The sequence below is a fragment of the Diplotaxodon limnothrissa genome, linkage group LG3, assembly GCF_057381915.1.
Source record: "Diplotaxodon limnothrissa isolate DT_005_m linkage group LG3, D_limnothrissa_male_GT1.1, whole genome shotgun sequence".
Taxonomy (NCBI): Eukaryota; Metazoa; Chordata; class Actinopteri; order Cichliformes; family Cichlidae; genus Diplotaxodon; species Diplotaxodon limnothrissa.
In genome coordinates, this window is record NC_140598.1 from 60,451,959 (window position 1) to 60,473,144 (window position 21,186).

The window sequence follows — 21,186 nt, forward strand, 5'->3', positions numbered from 1 at the left end:
AAGGAGAAAAATGAAACTTTTCACATATAGTATTTCTACTCATATTATAGACTTTCTGAGAATAAACTGGAGACTGACTGACCCACCTTCAGTCTCTCTTCCTGTTCTATCGCTGTTTGAAGGGTTTCCTTGCATATTTCCTGAAAGGAAAGGAACAGAACATAGTGAGTGTGTTACAGAATGTAAACAGTAGCATATAAAAATCAAACAGGAAGGTCATATTTATGTTACAATACATATTTTTTAAATATTATGAAATTAGTCCATTTTAATTTACCAGATTTTCCTTGTTATCCAGTGAACTTGCGAGATCAAATATTTTTGTGATTGCAGCTGTTCAATACACGCCATCTTCCTATTGGAAAAAAATAGTACAATTAAATTTACTACACAATACTGAGTAGTGTAGTAAGTACAGGGAAACACTATACTTGTATAACTTTTGTACAATCTGACATTACTGTGTTGGTGTCATTGCTACATATATGTGTCCAGGACCAACATTGCAACTGACCAATGGCATTGTCTGAGCATTCAGTTAACAGTAGCCAAGAAGGTAATGCTAAGGGTAAAGGTAGGTAAAAATAAAAATGATCACAAGCAAATCCCACAAATAACCAGTGATGGGAATAATGGCGTTACAAGTAACGGCGTTACTAACGGCGTTACTTTTTTCAGTAACGAGTAATCTAATTACTATTCCTATCGTTACAATGCCGTTACAGTTACTAACAACAAAACGCGGTCCGTTACTATTTTTCAACAAACAGATGGTTGAAGCTGTGTTCAGCTTACCGCATCTTATATCAGTTGCACGGAAGTAGCTGTAAGTAATCTGGACGCTACAGCTTTAAGCAGCTGCGCGCGCTCCCGCGGACAGTAATCACGATCACTGTCTAGCACAACACCTTGAGCTAAGGGGGCAAAACAATGGCATGAGCGCTGCTGTTTGACTGAGGAAGAATAAAGTAGTCGTGGTAAGCCAATCACACGGCCACTTAAAGACAAAGCAACAAGGTGATAGATACCAGTTTTTAAATTGTGTTGCTAGGCCACGTAAAACCAGAGTCATGATAAACAATAAATACGCGGCGTTTTTTCCTCAATAGTTTCCTCACTTTTACTGTCTAAGAACAGCGTTAGCAAGCACTCTCTGCTTATGACTAAAAACAAACAAACAAACAAACAAAAACAGGGCAGGTTTTAGGAGTGACGGCGAGAGAGAGAGAGACAGCAGAAAAAGAGAGAGCGAGTTTTGAGATGTAAGAGATTTGTGACGTTTCGTGTGTTTGGAGTGTGTAGTTAATGTGTTGTCTTGTTTAGTTAGTGTGTATTGTTGTGGATAGTTTTGTGTTGTGTGTCAGGACAATGAGGTGACTGCTGTCTCCAGGCAGAAACAGGAGTGATACACCTGCTGCTGTCAGACCTGCAGGTATCAGGCTGTGATGTTCTCCTTTATACTGGACAGAAATATTTGGAGTGGCACAAATAATTTGTGAGGCATCTTATTGAATGCAGAACACCTGATGGTTCGGTAAATAGTTTGAAATGGTTACTTTAAAAAAAAAGGGTAAAAGGTAAATGGCTGCAAATAACTTTGTTGTTTGCAAAACTTGTGCATATGACTTTAAAAATGACAATTTATATTTGCATTTAAAGTTATGAAATATGATTCATTAAACATGTTTGCGGTTATTACAGTAAAAAATATAACCTTTTCTACTCAGATTTTATGTTTTTTTGTTTGATTTTAGATCAACTGTGTTAATACAGTCTGTCAAAATGAAAACATAACTGTAAATTCAGACACGTGACGTTGTGCTGAAAAGAATGATACCAAACAAGGCAAATAAAGTTTTTAAAGGTGAAATGTGGAGGAAACATCAAAAGTAGTTAAAAATGGCCAATTATACCCTGGACCCCAGAGGGTTAAATGTTTTTTTTTTTAAAGTAACGCAATAGTTACTTTTCAAGTAATTAATTACTTTTAGAATCTTGTAACTCAGTTACTAACTTAGTTAAGTTTTTGAAGAAGTAACCAGTAACTATAATTATTTACTTTTTCAAAGTAACTTGCCCAACACTGGCTGCAGTGTGGTCTGTGTGGAGAGACACTTAGCTTCCTCATGCTTTCATTTTTTCACATGAAAATGCTGAGATAACAACCAAAGAGAAAAAAGTGTTAACCCCCCCCTCAACAAAAAACCCCACACATTTAAATATTTCAAATGCGCACAAACAATTCTGTTCACCTTTTACATAATATGTAAACTGGTTGGGATGACAGCTGGTAATGATGCATAAAAGAAAAAGTTGTTGAAAATATATTGAAGTAAAAAGTATTTTACTTCAATAAACTGTTATCTGTTTATTGTTAAATCTGTTATCACTGATTAGTTTTGCTCAGGACGGTGTCAAAATGTTCGCTCAGTGTGGGATAATCAGATATCAGCCTTTAACACACCCTTTTGGCACACTGACTACTTTGTCATACCTGCCGGTATAACAGCCACCCCGTACGGTTTTTCAAGCTTTGTTTGATCATGTACTCACATCACTCACATTAACTGTCAAAACCACTTTGTTTTTGTTTTTTTACCTGAACAACAGTTTCACTTTCCTATCAATGCAATCTCAAAGAACATCATAGTTCCATCTATGTAGTACACATAGGGGAATAAGCACTTAGTTGAAGCTGAGAAATGTGAGTTTCAAAGTGTACCTGAACGCCTACACTACATCAAAAAACCCACCATTTAAAGTTATATAGTTCGATTTAACTATGACGAAAAATTTTGAATTTTGGATAAACATTGTTTACATTTCACAAATTCTGTAAAGTTTGAACAAAGTGTATCTGTGCATTCACTAAAAGTTAACAGCATATCAACAGACTTTGTACCACTCGCTTCAAGAGTAAATCAGATATTAGGTTGCAAAACTATTTCTGTGACTACCAAGCACACTTAAAACAACTAACACTCAAAGAGCACACACACACACACACACACACACACACACACACACACACACACACACACACACACACACACACATATTCCATCTGAAATATATTGATCTATCTCAATACAAATGACATTGCAAAAATGTAAAAGACAACACATGTAAATTAATGATGGCCTTATGGCCAATAATTAATAAATGCATTCAATATCTTACCCCTTAATGTAAAATGATACTGGTCCTACCAAATATGTGAAGAGCTGCTGTGTTGTACAGGTGATGAATCAAAACAAAATGAGATGTACATGCTGCAAATGCTTTATGTACTTTTGTATACTCTGGCCTTTTTGCTTTCATTTCTAGTGACTGTCAGGTCCACTTCATGGGGACCATCAGTACACTATGAAAAAGCTCCAACAACTTTCTACTTCAAACTCTTCCTGTCTTCACCTTTGTTACAAAATTAACAGGGCACATTTTATAAGATTTTAGCATAGCACATTAATTAAAAATGAATTATGCATCATATTAAACTATGATAGCTAACTGTTAGGAAATAAAAATGTTTGCTTATTGTCAGTAAAATCATATTTATTTATCAGCAGTAACTACAAAAAGCAGGTCATAAACTTACTGTTTAGTGTTTATTGAGTTTATTGTTTGTCTCTTCAGGAGTTGGACTCTGCTGCTGTCTTGCTTTGAGTTTTGTCTCCCCTTGTGAATATGCTGACTATTTACATCTGTGTCCTATTCTCAAAGCTGTGTCCACTAGTGATGGTAAATTCGATTCTTTTGACTGAATCGAGTTTCAATGAGTCACTCATCAAAGTGAATCGGGCTTTTTGAGTCAGTTGCCCAGAGAGTGCAAAAAATGTAAATTTTCACTCAAACTTAATTTGTTTCTGTTTTCATGTATATCCTACTGCTAAGATGAGTGATGCTTGACCTGGTGTGTTGCCTGAGCCAAAACTGCAATTAATACTAACTTTGAAAACTGTGATTATGATGGTGCCAGTTTGTCTATAATACTAGCCATACCCCTCAATGGAGAATTTCTCCATCAGCTGAATACACCACCACAGGCGAATTGCTGGCATGTCCTCCTTAAGAAAAATATAATATAACGTTTATCAAGGTTGGAGACTGACACAGGTATTTTGGTGGTACTTTATGAAAAAGTTTACCTCTGTGAAAGATAGTAGAGATGAGGTGCAGATGCAGAGAGCATACTGTAAAGTAAAATAAGCCTTTAACATGTTTAAATGTTATATTGAAGTAATGGCAGGAAAAGGAAAATTCTCACCATCAGCATAAAGATGCCACAGCAATTTCCATTGAACTGCTGAGGAAAGAACTGTAAAAAGAAAAATGTGTCCTTAAATGAAGAGAGCTGACATGCACCTGCTAGTTTTTTTTATTGAATTATTATGTACCTGATGAGCTTTCAAACTTTTGCATTGAAAACATACCTCAAGGTCTCTTCCTGTTTTCTCCATCCAGGATCCAGAGTCAATAGGCTGCTACTCTTCTGGCATTGTAGAGAATAAACATAACACAAAATCAAATGTTTGCCATTAACAAATAAATTCAAGAAGTAGGGATGCAACAATACGTTTTTCAAACCGATACGATACAGATCCTTGGATCTGAGTATTTACCGATACCAAGTACCACTGCTGATACTTCTACCACACAAAAATGGAATAAATTTGAAGGCAGATTTTATTTTTTTGTGTGTGTTTGTTACAAATAATAATGGTGAATAAGATTTTTTAAAATATATATATTAATAGAAATTAACCAAAACTTCTAAATTTGGGTGAAAAATAAACATTTTCTGTTAAACTTTTACCGATTTTCCAGATTTCAAGTATCTGTTCATGTGACAAAAGATTAACAAAAGATATGGATACGATTTCATTTGAACCATATGGGCCCAGATACCAGTATTGGTGCTTCCCTATCATGAAGTAGCCTAAGAACGAGGCTCCCTCCTGAACCTTTAAGCCTGAGAACGAGGCTGCTTTTAGATGATCTTGCCAAAGAACGCACTTGGCCATTGAACAAGACCAGAAAAACTTGTAATTTCTTTAGTGTGAACCTAAATATGACTCGGTAGAGATCATCTCCAAAACCATCAGGGCGAAGTGTCCAGAAAGAGTATCTGTCTCTCAGCTACCAATATAGCCTGAAATGGACATGTTATCATCATCCATGAAAAGACGACATGACAACCTCCGTTATTTTCTATCAGATGAAAAAACACAGAGCGAGAAAGACCAAGGGCACTCACACAGAGCAGATAATGGTCAGCTTCACCTGTCTGCCTGCTCCAAGCTGGAAAAAGCAGGATGTGGACCTAAAGTTTTCCTACAGGTATTGGTACAAATTAGTAAAAATACACACACAGGAGAAAAATCAACAAAAAACGTACCGGCAAGCAACGAAGCAAGTTGACTTGTGGATCCTTCCAGGTGGCCACGATGTAGAGATCAGCAATGTGAACATCTTTTCCCTAAAGGAAAAACACACACACACACACACACACACACACACACACACACACACACACACACACACACACACACACACAAAACCCCCAAATCAATACACAACAACTATTCATGGCTTGAACCAAAGAAAAAATGTACCAGTACAACAGATTACATGTCTTTGTGCAGCTTCTCCCTCAATCTTTAGACAAGCATTCCCAATCTGAAAGAAACAGCAAAAAGCAATAGAGTACGGTTTCAGTTACTATTCTTAAAATCTTGCATTACGTGATATTTTCTAAAGTGATATTAGCTAAAGTAACTTACACTAGATTCCATGGATTGTTCCAAACCCAGGCTCCAGAAGTCTTCCCGAGTCAGGCAGATATTGTCTTCCTTCACTAGGAGTTCTCCTGGAGATCGGTTTTGGTCCAAAACATATTCGAGCTAAATGAAAAGAGCACATCATGTGAATTTGCTTCAAAATATTATAGAAAATAATAAAGAAAAAGAATGAAAGGGTAAATACTAAATAAGGCTGGAATTACTCTTATGCTTCAGCAATTCTAAAACCATCAACGACTTTGACTTAGATTTACAGTTTTTTACAGACGCTAGGACACATTTCTCAATACTTAGGTCACGTTTGCAAAACTCCTCACACAGTGAGCACAACAGAAGTCTATGTGGGCTAAACTGAGGACCAGTTATCATTGTTTTGGCACAAAATGCATCCAATGACTACATCTCTCAAATTTCATGAATCATCTTCTCACTCAGACACAACAACTGCCAAAAATCTTTGTACGGACAGGACATTTTGCATGTGCATACATACTGTTTTCAAAACTGTTAAACTTATGGCCAAAACAATAACACAATGCAAAACTTAAAAAGACAGCAAAATGCAACAGCAATATTTTATTGAAACATATTTTAAATCTAAAAATGCAGTTTAACCAGCCACAGCTGATTCTCATTGTAGATGAACATCTACACAGGTGTTACTCCTTCAATTTTTCAACTCCTTCAATTCTGGCATGCCAGAAGATTCTTTCCTAGGTGTATTGCCCTAGATGACATAAGATGTGATGTGGATGAGAACCTGTGGCCAAATGGAGAAGACCGAGTAGATTAGCATTACTATTGTATGTGTATCAGTGGATGGTGTGTATACAAATTCTTGTACTTTGGGATTACTTAGTGCAAAAAAATAAAAATACATAAACAAATATTAACGAATTCTGCATGATGTCTGATTCATTCCAGTAACATATATTGAAATTATAAACAGAGATGTGTCCTTGTTTTACACAAGAAAACACTGTGTAATGCTACACGTTGTTAGTGTTTTTTAGGTCATTGTTTTGTGGGTGACAAAGTGTGTTTGTCGGCTGTCAACCTTTGCTAGTGTTCTGGAAGAATGAGTTTATTTGAGACCTGAATGAAGTGTTTTGGTAGTTGTAGTGCATTTTGAATGTGAAATGAACTGCTTTGCCAAGCTAACGGTCAGTTAGGAGGATTGTGTGAAGTGTTTTGCAAAAGTGACCTAAGTATTGGGAAATGTGTCCTAGCGTCTGTAAAAAACTGTAACGTGACTGCACAGAAATGCGCCTTACCAGACTGGACTGAAGAGGTTCCAAGTCTTTCTGCCACTTTGCTCCGGGACTGGCATACTGATGATCAATCTGGCATTCAGGAGTCCCACATGAGTGGTCCAGGAGAAACTTCCTCTCAGTTGGTGGATCTGATAATATGCAAATATGTGGCATGACATACAAACTTTAATCCATTTTTAACATTAAATCAAAATGTAATTGCGACTACTTATTGCATGTCATACTCTTACTTTTTGATCTGTGGTAGTTCCTAAGCCTGGACACGTTTACCTTCTGGCAAGTTGCTCCCTTCACAATAGTGGCCACCCCCTTTGGCATGATGCTGGCCACAGTGTACGGTCCTTGGTGTTGGCTCAATAATGCATCTCCAGTGCGTCCTCTCTTTGGATCACCTGACAAAAGAACATCATCACCTCCTTGAACAACACACTGTCTTACCTGCTTCCTTTTCCGTGTTCCAAAGGTCTTCTTCTGGGTGTCCTGTGCCCTCTCAATGTTGCGAAGAACCTACAAAAAAATTACACAAAAATCAGAGTGAAAAAAAAAAAATTATTATTCACCAAGTGGAAGAGCAGGAAATAGGGACTGTGGCGGGTGGAGTGCTGATCCCACAAAATCTCTCCATTATTTCACTTTCCCTTGCACTTTTTTTTTTAAATTTAAGTTTAAAAACACATTCTTAAAACGATGCAACACTGTAAAGTATCTTAAAAGGAATACAATATGTCAAAACAGGAATACCTGCTTTGCAGTGTTGATGCCATACACCACAGCAGCAAGGTGTACGTCCCAGTCATCATGGTTCTGGTTAACGTACTTTCTGAGAGCACGCTTAATGTTCTGGTTGGTCCTCTCATCCTTTGAGTTTTATTGTAGAATAGATAAATCAGCATGACTGATTTCACATGAGTGACTCAAGGTTAGTTATCCAAATGCTTACCTGCCCGTTGCTCTGGGGGTGATACGCACTGGAGAAAGCATGTTTAATATTCAGCGTGCTGAAAATGCTGTTGTTAAGCTGCAGTGACATGAGCAAACTTGGCCTAAATACATCATATCATATCATATCATATCATATCATATCATATCATATCAAGGCATGAATAACACTTTCACAAGTTTTACCTGGTTCACAAACTGCTTTCCTTGGTCAGTGATGATTTTCCTGACCATGCCAAACGTGTATAACTTAGAGGTCATGATTGCAGAGACCTTAGCTGCAGTCTTGGACTTAAGAGGTTCTGCAATCACCCAATTAGTAAACAGATCGGTCATTGTCAGGACATGTCGGTTCCCTAGACGTGTTTCCGGGAGTGGTCCATGTAATCCATGCCCAGCACCTTCCAAGGTTCTTTTACCTGCAGGTCACAGAACTTATCAAATTAAAATTTAAAGCTACCCTGCAGCACAAAAGCTTATTAGCATGAAAATGAAATTGGTGAACAGGCCTTAAGATGTACCTTGATGGGATGTAATGCTGGTGCCACAGTCTTGATTGGGTCATTCATCGGGCAGCGATGACATCATCTGACCTGAAAGATGTATCCCAAAAAATATTTCAAGGATACTGTAAAACCAGTTGATGTAAATTGATAACAATAAAACACACACACACACACACACACACACACACACACACACACACACACACACACACACACACACACACACACACACAGAAACTAATGCTGAAATGTAAGTGTGCAAGTAAAGACAAGGTTCTTTATTTTGTTAACTGAAATAAGGCCATACCCATTCACCGATGTCCTGGTTCAATGTTGGCCAGTAATAGCCAGCAACAACCCTGTTTCAGGTACCTCTAACACCATTGTGGTTCCCGGTACCAGGGTTATTGTGGCAATCCATCAGAACTGACTTCTTCTCCTCCTCTGACATGACTACCAAGCGCATGCACTGCATACTGGGGCCAGTGTAGAAGAGTCTGTTGTCTGTTACAAGATGAAAATGTAAAAAGCTGAAAGAGTTGCTGACTAAAGTAAAATAAAATGTCTGAAAGATATTAATAAAGTTTGGGATAATGCACCAGTATGGTACATTTACCTTCAATTGAAATTAACTTTTAAAACTATATATAGGGTATATATGACAGAGTTGTATCTTTTTGTTTTATTTATATATATAGCTAGATAGAGAGAGAAAGAGAGAGAGAGAGAGAGAGAGAGAGAGAGAGTTTTAAAAAATAAAAAATAAAAGTAAAAAAATAAATAAATAAAAAAAATAAATAAAGGATCAACATTAATTTTCATAGTTACCCTTCAGTTTGTAATTACGTGCCATTCTTCATATTTTACGGCGCAGTTCTTCAGTCGGGGGAAGCTCTCCATTGAGGATAAAGGTATGAATTTGCTTGTATACATCTATTGTTTAAATGTCCCGGGCAGTCGAAAAGGAGGCAGAGCTGTCGACAAATGCTAGAAGCTAACTGAGTGCTAACCGTATCATTCAAATATATTAAGGTCGTGTCCAAATTCATGGGCTGCATCCTCCTGAGGCCGCATTTGTAGATCGATTACATCACAGTAACGTGACGAAGGCTGTCCAAATTCGTAGACTCCTCCGAATGCAGCCGACAAATGCGTCCTCCTTTTCCCCGAATTTGAAGGATGGGTCGGGTGTGTCCTTCGTGGCCTACCATATCCCAGAATTCATAGCGCGGCCCAGCCAAACTCCAGTTTCCAACAATGGCAGCCGCTACTGTTTTTAAATTACTCTTACTAATCTTTCTGGGTCACAAAATAAACTTTTAACATATTTTCAGGCGAGAAAGTAGCTGTGTAAACATCAAATATCTGCTCGGTTTATCAAGATATCGCATATTTGCAAAAGTGCTTCGACGTTTTCGGAGATGTCTGCTACCCACCAGCTCGATAGCAAGCCGAGAGCTCGAGGGTCACTGAAGCCGCCGAGAACGGCACAACTTCCAGCACATCATTTTCGGGTTTGGTGATGATTTATGGCATTGGCAACTCCCATTGTGTGAGTGCTTGTTTCTTTTACTCTCCTCCACTCTTTGCTATCTAATGTGAGTGTGGCTGTAAATACAGATTATTTCCACAGCTAGTAGCAAATCAAGGTCTTCACTCCAGTGAAATGATTCCTGCACTTGTTCCTCTCTTGTCCTCTGTCTTAGAAAACCCTCGGTGTTCCAGCTGTTACCTCCTTGCTGTCTCCTCTTGATTCATACCTTGGAAAGGAAAATTCTACCTCAGATTCCCTCACCTGTTCAGCTTGAACCTGAAATGAATTCTCCCGACAAATCACCACTTCACTGATTAATCCTCTACCTTTGCACACAGGGACACATTTGATCAACTGACTCATTTAGTTTTGTTAATAAAAACTGTAAATCTGTTCTTAGCCTTAGCCTGTGTGCTTTTGGGACTCCAGTTCTAGTATAACTATGAGAAAATGGCCTGACTATATATGTGTACTCTGTAAGTCAGCAGCAAAACTGAGTTGGTCTGTCCATGCCTTACAATGTTGTAACACAGCATGGAAGCCTACAGGCATTCATGGACCAAGACTACTAGAGTAAAAACTGCACCTCTAACTGAGCACTTGTATTGAAGTAGTCAGATAAACAAAGATCACAGAATACTGACTGAGATCACAAGAGGGCGCCAAACCATAAGAAACTAACAAACACTGGACACATTTGACCTACACACAATGATGTTTGAAGTTTGTCATATATCCAAAAGTCAAGGGTTTTATAATTATTAACTTTCTTAATACAGGATGCAGGACAGCGAAAATTTTACATTAATGCTGCCAGTGCCTCTGGGTGTGAGGAACAATGTAAACTTTACTAAACTAAAGCATTATTTATTTTTAGTAGTTGTAGTTATCAGTACTACAGGGAGTGCAGAATTATTAGGCAAATGAGTATTTTGTCCACATCATCCTCTTCATGCATGTTGTCTTACTCCAAGCTGTATAGGCTCGAAAGCCTACTACCAATTAAGCATATTAGGTGATGTGCATCTCTGTAATGAGAAGGGGTGTGGTCTAATGACATCAACACCCTATATCAGGTGGTGCATAATTATTAGGCAACGTCCTTTCCTTTGGCAAAATGGGTCAAAAGAAGGACTTGACAGGCTCAGAAAAGTCAAAAATAGTGAGATATCTTGCAGAGGGATGCAGCAGTCTCAAAATTGCAAAGCTTCTGAAGCGTGATCATCGAACAATCAAGCGTTTCATTCAAAACAGTCAACAGGGTCGCAAGAAGCGTGTGGAAAAACCAAGGCGCAAAATAACTGCCCATGAACTGAGAAAAGTCAAGCGTGCAGCTGCCAAGATGCCACTTGCCACCAGTTTGACCATATTTCAGAGCTGCAACATCACTGGAGTGCCCAAAAGCACAAGGTGTGCAATACTCAGAGACATGGCCAAGGTAAGAAAGGCTGAAAGACGACCACCACTGAACAAGACACACAAGCTGAAACGTCAAGACTGGGCCAAGAAATATCTCGAGACTGGTTTTTCTAAGGTTTTATGGACTGAAGAAATGAGAGTGAGTCTTGATGGGCCAGATGGATGGGCCCGTGGCTGGATTGGTAAAGGGCAGAGAGCTCCAGTCCGACTCAGACGCCAGCAAGGTGGAGGTGGAGTACTGGTTTGGGCTGGTATCATCAAAGATGAGCTTGTGGGGCCTTTTCGGGTTGAGGATGGAGTCAAGCTCAACTCCCAGTCCTACTGCCAGTTTCTGGAAGACACCTTCTTCAAGCAGTGGTACAGGAAGAAGTCTGCATCCTTCAAGAAAAACATGATTTTCATGCAGGACAGTGCTCCATCACACGCGTCCAAGTACTCCACAGCGTGGCTGGCAAGAAAGGGTATAAAAGAAGAAAAACTAATGACATGGCCTCCTTGTTCACCTGATCTGAACCCCATTGAGAACCTGTGGTCCATCATCAAATGTGAGATTTACAAGGAGGGAAAACAGTACACCTCTCTGAACAGTGTCTGGGAGGCTGTGGTTGCTGCTGCACGCAATGTTGATGGTGAACAGATCAAAACACTGACAGAATCCATGGATGGCAGGCTTTTCAGTGTCCTTGCAAAGAAAGGTGGCTATGTTGGTCGCTGATTTGTTTTTGTTTTGTTTTTGAATGTCAGAAATGTATATTTGTGAATGTGGAGATGTTATATTGGTTTCACTGGTAAAAATAAAAAAAATTGAAATGGGTATATATTTGTTTTTTGTTAAGTTGCTTAATAATTATGCACAGTAATAGTCAGGTGACACACAGATATCCCCCTAAAATAGCTAAAACTAAAAACAAACTAAAAACTACTTCCAAAAACATTCAGCTTTGATATTAATGAGTTTTTTGGGTTCATTGAGAACATGGTTGTTGTTCAATAATAAAATTATTCCTCAAAAATACAACTTGCCTAATAATTCTGCACTCCCTGTATACTAGTTTAATAATTATTAACCACAGCTTGGACAACATTAAAGTATCGTGAAGTTGAGTAGACTCAACAATAAAATTCAATACTGTATCTCCTACTTCTAAATGAACATAAGAGATAACTTAACTTAAAATAAGATGGTTTATTAACATAAATTGTGAAAAGGAATGGACCTACATGTGTAACCCTCATCAGCTCTGAGACCCTTTTTACAGACAGTATTCCTACCATATTTACAGGCTGCATATGCAGAAATTGTAAAAATGTGTACATATCAAAACATGATAAAAATCTTCTGATTGTGTAAGGGTTTAAAATGAGGTAAATGAAAGTCCTCATACCAACTGTCAAGCACAATGGTGGAGGGGTGATGATGATTGATAGAGTTGACCAATGTTCTGCATAACTCAGTTACTTTTTTGAAGAAGTAACTATATAATTAATTGCCCAACATTGGTCATTATGTACTGTATTTTACAGACAGAGAGTTACAGGAATCTCTCACAGACCACAGACTCATAATACAAGTCAGAGCTTTATTAAAAAAAAAAAAAAAATAGAAAGTTGTGTTTTCAAAATTGGAGTTCAAGTTATTTTTACTTCCAATAGTGTTAACATACAACACAGGTCATGAACAATATATATATATATTTTTTATTGTAAGTGGGCTAAAGCAGTTAATTAAAAGTAGTCTAACATAAATATAAATGCTGGAATTTGATTATTTTAATAAACCATGTAACTTGGATGGATTCGATGCTGCTGTGACCACAGTTCACACGTCTGCTGTTGCTCACAGTGGACCAAGGGATCGCTCAGGGAGTTTGTGTGTTCGCTCAGACACATGAAAAATTAGAGGGAACATTGGGCCTATGACATTCAGTACCCAGTTATTAAAATGTTAAGTGTAAATCATCCCCAGCCCACAATAGCAGCTGAATTTACTACGATTTCAGATCTTTTTACACGTCAATAAGAAACTACCGATGTGTAAAACAGGCTGACAACACAATGACGTAAACCACACTGCTGCAACTGTGCAGCTCTCAGGTTTGATCTATTGTTTCTCTCTGTTTTTATGACATTTTTCACTGTGGATTACAACAACATCAACATTAGAAAATGAAATACATTTATAGTAGGTGATCATTAATCACTATTATTGGCACTATTAAAGGGCTCCAAAAATCAAACTTTGCTTAGGGCACCACGGAGGGCCAACCCTTTTTACACTTCAACAATTGTACACAAAATACAATCATCCATCCTTCTATCTATTTATGTTCTTCCGCTTATATGATTCAGCATCACAGGGAAGCTGGATCCCAGTTGTTTTTCACAGAGGGCCAAGCAGTGGAGGGAGCTGCCGACCTCCCAGCAATACATGTAAAAGCTTTATTTTACACTGACTCTGGTCATCTTTATCTATCATAAAAATGTTCTTCATGATCTGAAACATGTAAGTGTGGCAAATATGCAAATAGCTAAGAAATCAGGATGGGCTAAATCGTTTCTTACTGCACTTCTGTTAGGCGACTGAATAAAAACACAAAGTCAGCAGTCTGGCTATGAATGTCTTTAATGTTTCCCAGATCAGAATCACAGCATACAGTGTATAATAACTTCTAAAGTAAACAGAAATATCATCACCTCATTTATTTATATAATTTTACTTTACTTTTTTTAATAATCATCTTTTTTTTATTCCATTATTTAACATTTTTCTTCATCTCAAGTCTCGAGTTTCTGAGTTCAACAAAGAAAGTAGAAAGAAGACAACAGGTGCAGATTTGCAATGGACACCAAGCTGAGGGTTTCTCTGTGGGTGTCACTGTCTCTGTGCACGTTTGACACTGTGGACGTGACACAGGATCATCCAATCATGAAGTTTTGCTTTGCTGACAGTTTTTGAGTGTTGGAATAAAATAAATCCAGCAGTTATACCACAGAAAGGACAAAGTGTGGCTCTAACAGCTGTTGAACACACACAGACTGTGATGTTCTCCACACGTCACCCATCGCTCTGCACTTTTCCAGCATCCAACTGTTTTTCTGCTACATAACATCACTGCAGGAGAAAAACAACGGACAGACAGACAGACAGACAGCACAGTGTGACACGAGCAGGTCAGACCACCTGTGTGATCTCATGAGTCTGTGAGGATATGAGGCATCTTATGGTATCAAAGCCCTGGAGTCTGTCAAACATGGCTACATGTAAACACTGCTACATGTTAGGTGAGCTAACATTTAACTGACTGCACTTTTTTCAGTCTCAGTTTAGGTCATTTATGTCCTTACTGCGAATCACTGAAAGGCAAAGCTGGCTTTTATCGCTCTGATGTTACGCACATCATGCAGCACAGATTCATCTCTGATCACAAGACTCATATTTCAAAATAAAAGCGAGCTAAGGCTTGAAAAGAGGACGACGATTTTATGACAATCACAGAGAAAAGAGCAACGAAAGGATTTAAAACTTGATGAAAATGTTTTTTCTCACTGAAAACTAGCAAATGCTAATAAACAGCATGACTGGCCCTCTGCTGTGAGGGGGCTTCAGTGGAGATGACTTCTGCTACAGCGACCTTCCTGCTACAGGATGGTCACATGATAACGATCAACGTTATGACAAAAATAAAATAAATGTTGAAAAAACAAAGACAAAACTGATCGGTGGTAAGGATGAACTCATTTGAAACCTCAAGCTAACGGCCATTTTTTTCTTCTCATTACAAACTGCACCTGTTGTCTTTTGTCATCACAAAATAAGCATATCATTCATTCACTCCAAAAAAAAAAAAACAAAACAAAACAAAATAAACAAGAAACTTAATATTTACAAATATTTTGTCTGTTTTTTTTCTTACACTTAAAAATGTACAGTTCTGATCTTCCAGATGTTTCGTCTCCATCCGTCTCCCAGTTTGGTATTTTCTTCTCTGTCCAGTGACCTCAGAGTGAGCGCTGAATGTGCCACAATGGCGCCCTCTAGTGTTAGCTTATAAAACAGACAAGGAGAAAGAACAGAGCCGAATGAAAGGACTCGTTTGTGTTCTCTCCTCTGCTGTAGCTGTGTGGTGCTGAGGTTAACTACACAACCCCTCGCCGCCTCCTTATACACAGGAGTGAGTACAAAAGGGTTCGTACGGACGCATCAGCCGGCCGTCCTTCTGCTCGACACTGTTAGCTGAAAGATGATCGGATCATCCTCTGTCCTGTATTTAAGGCTGAGAGTCTTTGTCCAGTCTCTTTTCCACAGCTACTGTCCACAGCACTGATCCACCTGCAGCACAGCCCCAGTCAGTTGTTTTATGATTTACATTGTGCACGTTTCCCTTCCAGTGAGCTTACAAAACCTCTGACAGGAGAAGTCAGGCATGTGTTTCCCCCACCTCCCCTTTTAGGCAGTAATAAAATAGAAAACAAACAATCAAACAGGCTAAAGCTAGAGCACAAGCAAAGACAGCACCGGTGACTAAGTTCTCCCATACTGGACGTACGCTACCACGTGGGCTCAAACAGCAGCACATCAGCTCAGTTTACATACTGTTGACATCTTCATCAGAGGATCAGCAGGGAGCGCTGCTGAGCTGCAGTCGTCTCCACCAGAGTGACGGAGCAGGAATCACAAACAGCACAAACCCACCGTGTTGTTTCCACCCTGTTCAGGAGATCTGAGCCCCCATCCCTTTTTGTCATGTTGCAGCTCTGCACTGCAGGCCCTGAACGCCTCCCGGTTACCCTCAGTGTGCTTAGAGTTTAATTTACAACCGACGAGCTCACAGATCATCTGCAGGCAGGTGAACGAACCCTTAATGTGAGGATAATAGCAGAGCTGACCTGAGGTCAGAAATGGTCAGGAACGGTGTCGACACAGTGAAGTCAGGTGTTTGGGAATTTGTCTGATTATCAGTTTGGGGGGGGGTCGGTGTTAAATAACAAAGGTGGTGTAGGATGGAGAGAGGAGGAGGGAGGGAGCAGTGATGATATGGAGGAAGGTGATTGGTTAAGCAGCAGGAAGGAGCTCATGCTGGAGTCTGAGTTTTTACTGTTGGCCTTTTTCTGCTTTTTGTTTATTGTTGTCTGACGCGGGCCCGCCTACGCTTGAGTGATGCAGATGTGATATCACACTCACACAGCGACAGCACACACACACACACACACACACACACACACACACACACACACACACACACACACACACACACACACACACACACACACACACAGGGGTCAGACAGGAGCAGCATCAGTCTCTGCTCTGTTTTGTTAATAACGTAGAAAAATAATTTTGTACAGTCAAGCTACATCGACGGACGCTTTACCTCACGTACCCTAAAATGAAAAAGTAGTGACAGTAAGATGAAGGCTGCACATGACACCATGACTGAGTTCACAGCTGTTGCTTTGATTCTAACGTTTAAGACTTTTGGCATCGACTCCGTTTTAATAAATGAGTGCTGGGAGGCGTCGTTTGACTTCAGGAGCTCCTGCGATGCTCTTACTCTGCGGGAGAAAACCAAAAACCAAAAGTAGCAAACATGGAGCGATATGACTCGTTTAGATTTTGGGAAACGTGCATCGACAGGTACAGTGTCCTTTTCCCCGCGTCTTTAAAGCTGCCAACTCTGCCTCAGCTTTCATACGAACAGATGAAGTTGAAGATCTTGAAGAAGTTTTGTGGCTTTCAACATTTGAAACTGCAAGAAACTCCATTCCGGGTTTCTCTGAGGCGTGGATTTTCATCATCAGAGTTCATCCTTTAACCTATAACAATTAAAATATTCTCAAGTATGATCAACGGTTAATTACAGCACCGGCCGGAGTACCGGGAGCAGTTTGGAAGAACAAAAAGACGCGGAGACTGTTCTAAATTGTCATCCAAAACTAACTCAAAGTTTATTCTTTGTGCAGCAGTTTTTATAGGCAGACAACAAGTTTCAGTTCAGACCCTGCCCACTGGGTGGGGTGGTGTCCTTCGACAGTTGGAATCCTTTGTTCAGCAAGGGCAATAAAGATGCACTCACAAGGCCTATAAATCTTATACAGAGGTCTCCTACATCCGTGAGTTCTGACACAACCCAGATGGTCTTCACATAAACATCTTCTGCAAGGGAGTGATAAGTAAAAGAGTGATTTGTTGGTGTTTTCCCTCCAACCTTAGTATCTACTTTCACACCATAAAATCTTCAGTTGACACAGCAAGAGGAGATGAGGTTAAAACAAAGGGCATTGCAGAAACAGGGTCCTTTGTATAATATCATCAAAAACAATACTCAGTAAATGCTACCATGGTATCAAAATATCACAACAGAAACACTATCACTTGGCTTGATATCATCCTCCACTTCTGTCTCAGTATTTGATGCAACATTGTTTTCCAATAAATTGATTTGCTTTGGACAAACAGCAGGATTTTGTTCTCTTTGATTTATCCAGTTCTGAATTTCATTTAAAAACACATTTGTGTATTTCATGATACTTGAAAAGCATTCCTCTTGTTTTATTACTTCCTCTGGCACCAAAGACAACACCTCAACATGTGAACTTGAAGCCTTTTCGCACAGTGCCTTTAAATCCACCAAATACTGCTTAATTTGAGAAAGATTTTCATTGTGTTGCATGAGCGCTTTCATTTTTTGTATTAGTCCTTTCATTTTATTAACATATATTTTGCATTCATTTTGTGATTTTTCGATTTTATTCAACAATGCCTTTCCAGTCATTTTTCTTTCTCTCTTTCCCCCCAAATCATTAGAGGAACAATCATCATCACCTGTTTGACTCATGATTTTCCCGTTTGTTTGTTCGATTTTTTATTTATTTATTTATTTATTTTAATCTTCAGTGATCATCCATTAAAACATATATCCACTGGAAGCCACAATAGACTTTGACCATAAAATCCTTTCAACGTAACGGCACTTTAATTGTCCATTTGAACATCATCCAAGCAGCATAATTAATAAGACGCAGCGCAGTCATCAATCCAAGAGCGCAGCCAAAAACATTGCACATTTAACCAACATTCATTCCATTCAGTGTCTCCTCTTAAAACATCTCAGCGCTAATGCAATGTCGCTTCCTTTTCCACAACCAGACATGCACAGGTATTCTTACCTGCGCTCCTCAGAATTGCGTCAGGTGTGTCGGTGCTGCTGGGCTCACTCATTCAGATGCGCTGCACTTACTTGGCGTCTTTCAGGTTCCTTGATCTGATTTCTTTGATCCTGCTTTTGGCTGACTTCTCCAGAATGCCGTTTTTTGTTGACTAAAGATGTAGCGACTTCCACAGTCGCTAGAGGCCGGGGATGGAGCCTGCCTATTTGCCTGACGCGCTGTCAACTTTACGCAATAATGCGAGAGGTGGAACTGTTTGCTTGTTTATTAAAGTGCTTTGAGAGTTTACAGAGTAATGTCATCGGCTCCTGATTCAGACTCTTAATGGGGACATTTCATTTTCCAGCAGGAAGCTTTTTGTTATAGCCTTTAGATCAGGGGTCGGCAACCTGCGGCTCCGGAGCCTCATGCGGCTCTTTAGTCCTTATAGTGCGGCTCTGCGTGGTTTGGGAAAATAAATTAGTATTTAGCTGAAGTGTATTTTATTTATGCCAGTTCTTTTTTTTACTTGTAGTTCTAAATTGGAAGCTTATTGTGATTTTGCAATATACAAATAAAATTATATTTTGTTATTTTTTCATCGCTCAAAATAAGCATCACACTCGCGGAAGCCGGTGTACCCGGCGAAACGCCGTGCATTTATCGAGCCTTTCAACCCCAGATAGGCCAATTATGGCTCTTTGGGTCTTAAAGGTTGTTGACCCCTGCTTTAGATGAACAGTTTTTTAATTAAATACATACTCTTTAATAAATGTTCTCTTTTATAAAAAGTAGGATAATTAAAAAAAACTTTTATTATACCTCTATTAGAAAAAAAACTGTCTTGTTTTCTGTCGTCTGTTATGTAATATTAGGGATGTTTGTGACAATTAATTTCTTTATCGGCTGGACTAACCAATAGTCCACAACTAGGAAACACTGAAATTTTAAGTTAAGTTTGAAAACAGTTTAAAAAAAAACACCCCATTCCAAAACGTCTTGTGACAATCTCATTGGAGTGATGATGTCATAGAACGTCATAAGTCCTTTGATGTTTTTCCTTAAATAGGGGTGAGAAACAGCAAGATTTAGTTCGTTTCAGCAGCATCTGTGTTTGCAGCATACAAAACGTTCACCACAGAAACATTTGGAAAGCTCTTCAAAGTCATCGTATAGAAACTCCAACATGTTTCCAAGAAAAAAACAACCAATTCAAAAAGATTACGCCGCCTCTCCTTCCTGGCGTGGCCAGCCAATTTCCCCAAATGGCGTCTCATCCTTCCAAAGGGCATTAGAGGAGAGTAGGAAGGAAAACTACCTTCTCCAGAAAAAAATGCAACAAATTGAAGAAGAAAAACATCAACTGGAGGACAAGTGTAGACGAATGGAAGCCCAAAATAAAGAGCTGGAAGAAAGACAACAGCGCCAGCCGGACATAAACATTATTAATGAGGGCTGGGGAATCAAGTTTGCTCAGGCCCGAGAGCAGATTGTGCACCTCAATAAAGAAAACAGGCAAAAGCGCGCAGAACTAAAAGAAATGACCAACCAGCTCCAAGACAAGAAAACGATGACTGATAAGATACAACGGGATCTCCAACACATGGACCGAAAAAATCGGCTCCTCCAAAGACAGCTCCATGAAGCTGTGGAAGAAAAGAATAAATTCCTCCAACAGAAGGAAGAGCAGGACAAAAAGCAACAAGACATGCAGCACAAACTGAAGAGCATGCAGGAAAAATACCGCATGCTGAAAGAAAGCCTGGATGAAACACTGCGCCAAAATAAAGACCTTCTTCAACAGAAAGAGCAACAACAAAAAAGACTGAAAGAAGGAAAACGCATCGTCCAGGACTTTGAGTCTAAAAATCTAAAACTGCAAGAGTTTTGTAATCAGCTGAAGGACAAAGCAACTAAAGTGGAAGAAGAAAGGGACAAACTGGAGAAACGGTGCTCACAGATGCAGAAAAGGATCGATCAGATAGCGAGAAACAACTCCGAGCTCGTTAAGGGGCGTTTGGTGGAATTCAATAACTTGAAGAGTGAACACACTCAAATGCAGTCACAAAAACAACAAGAAGACAAAATACATGAAGACAAAAATCAAGAAATCAAGAAAAGAAAGAAGCAGTTAAAAGACAAGCACAAAGAGGTCCAACAGAGAAATGCAGACATGCACAAGGACAAGCTGATACAGGAGGAAACATCCAAACAACTCAAAGACAAGCTTGAAGAACAACAAGCAGCATTGGAAGAGGTGGAACAAAGATGTGAGAAACTTGAAGAAAAACCACTTGCAGAAACCATCGACGAGCTGAGAAATCTCATCCTGGAGAAAAAAGCGCTCGTGGAAAAGTGCATGAAAAAAAAGAAAAAAATGGTTCCACTTGTTCCAGAGGAGAGACGCTACTGCTTCCTCACCTGATGTAGCCTCGTCTTGCTCCACCTCTGTTAACCCCCCCCCAGCCAGTCCCGGCAGTTGACTGTCCCCTCCTGAGCCTGGTTCTGCCGGAGGTTTCTGCCCGTTTAAAGGCAGTTTTTCCTCCCCACTGTCGCCAAGTGCTTGC

At 39.3% G+C, this 21,186-nt stretch overlaps 2 pseudogenes; one reads left to right on the top strand and one right to left on the bottom strand.

Moving 5' to 3' along the window:
• Nucleotides 1-3,992: 3,992 nt before the first annotated feature.
• Nucleotides 3,993-18,692, bottom strand: LOC146636749 (uncharacterized; annotated as a pseudogene).
• A 1,113-nt stretch (nucleotides 18,693-19,805) lies between these two features.
• Nucleotides 19,806-20,937, top strand: LOC146636750 (uncharacterized; annotated as a pseudogene).
• The last annotated feature ends 249 nt before the right edge of the window (nucleotides 20,938-21,186 follow it).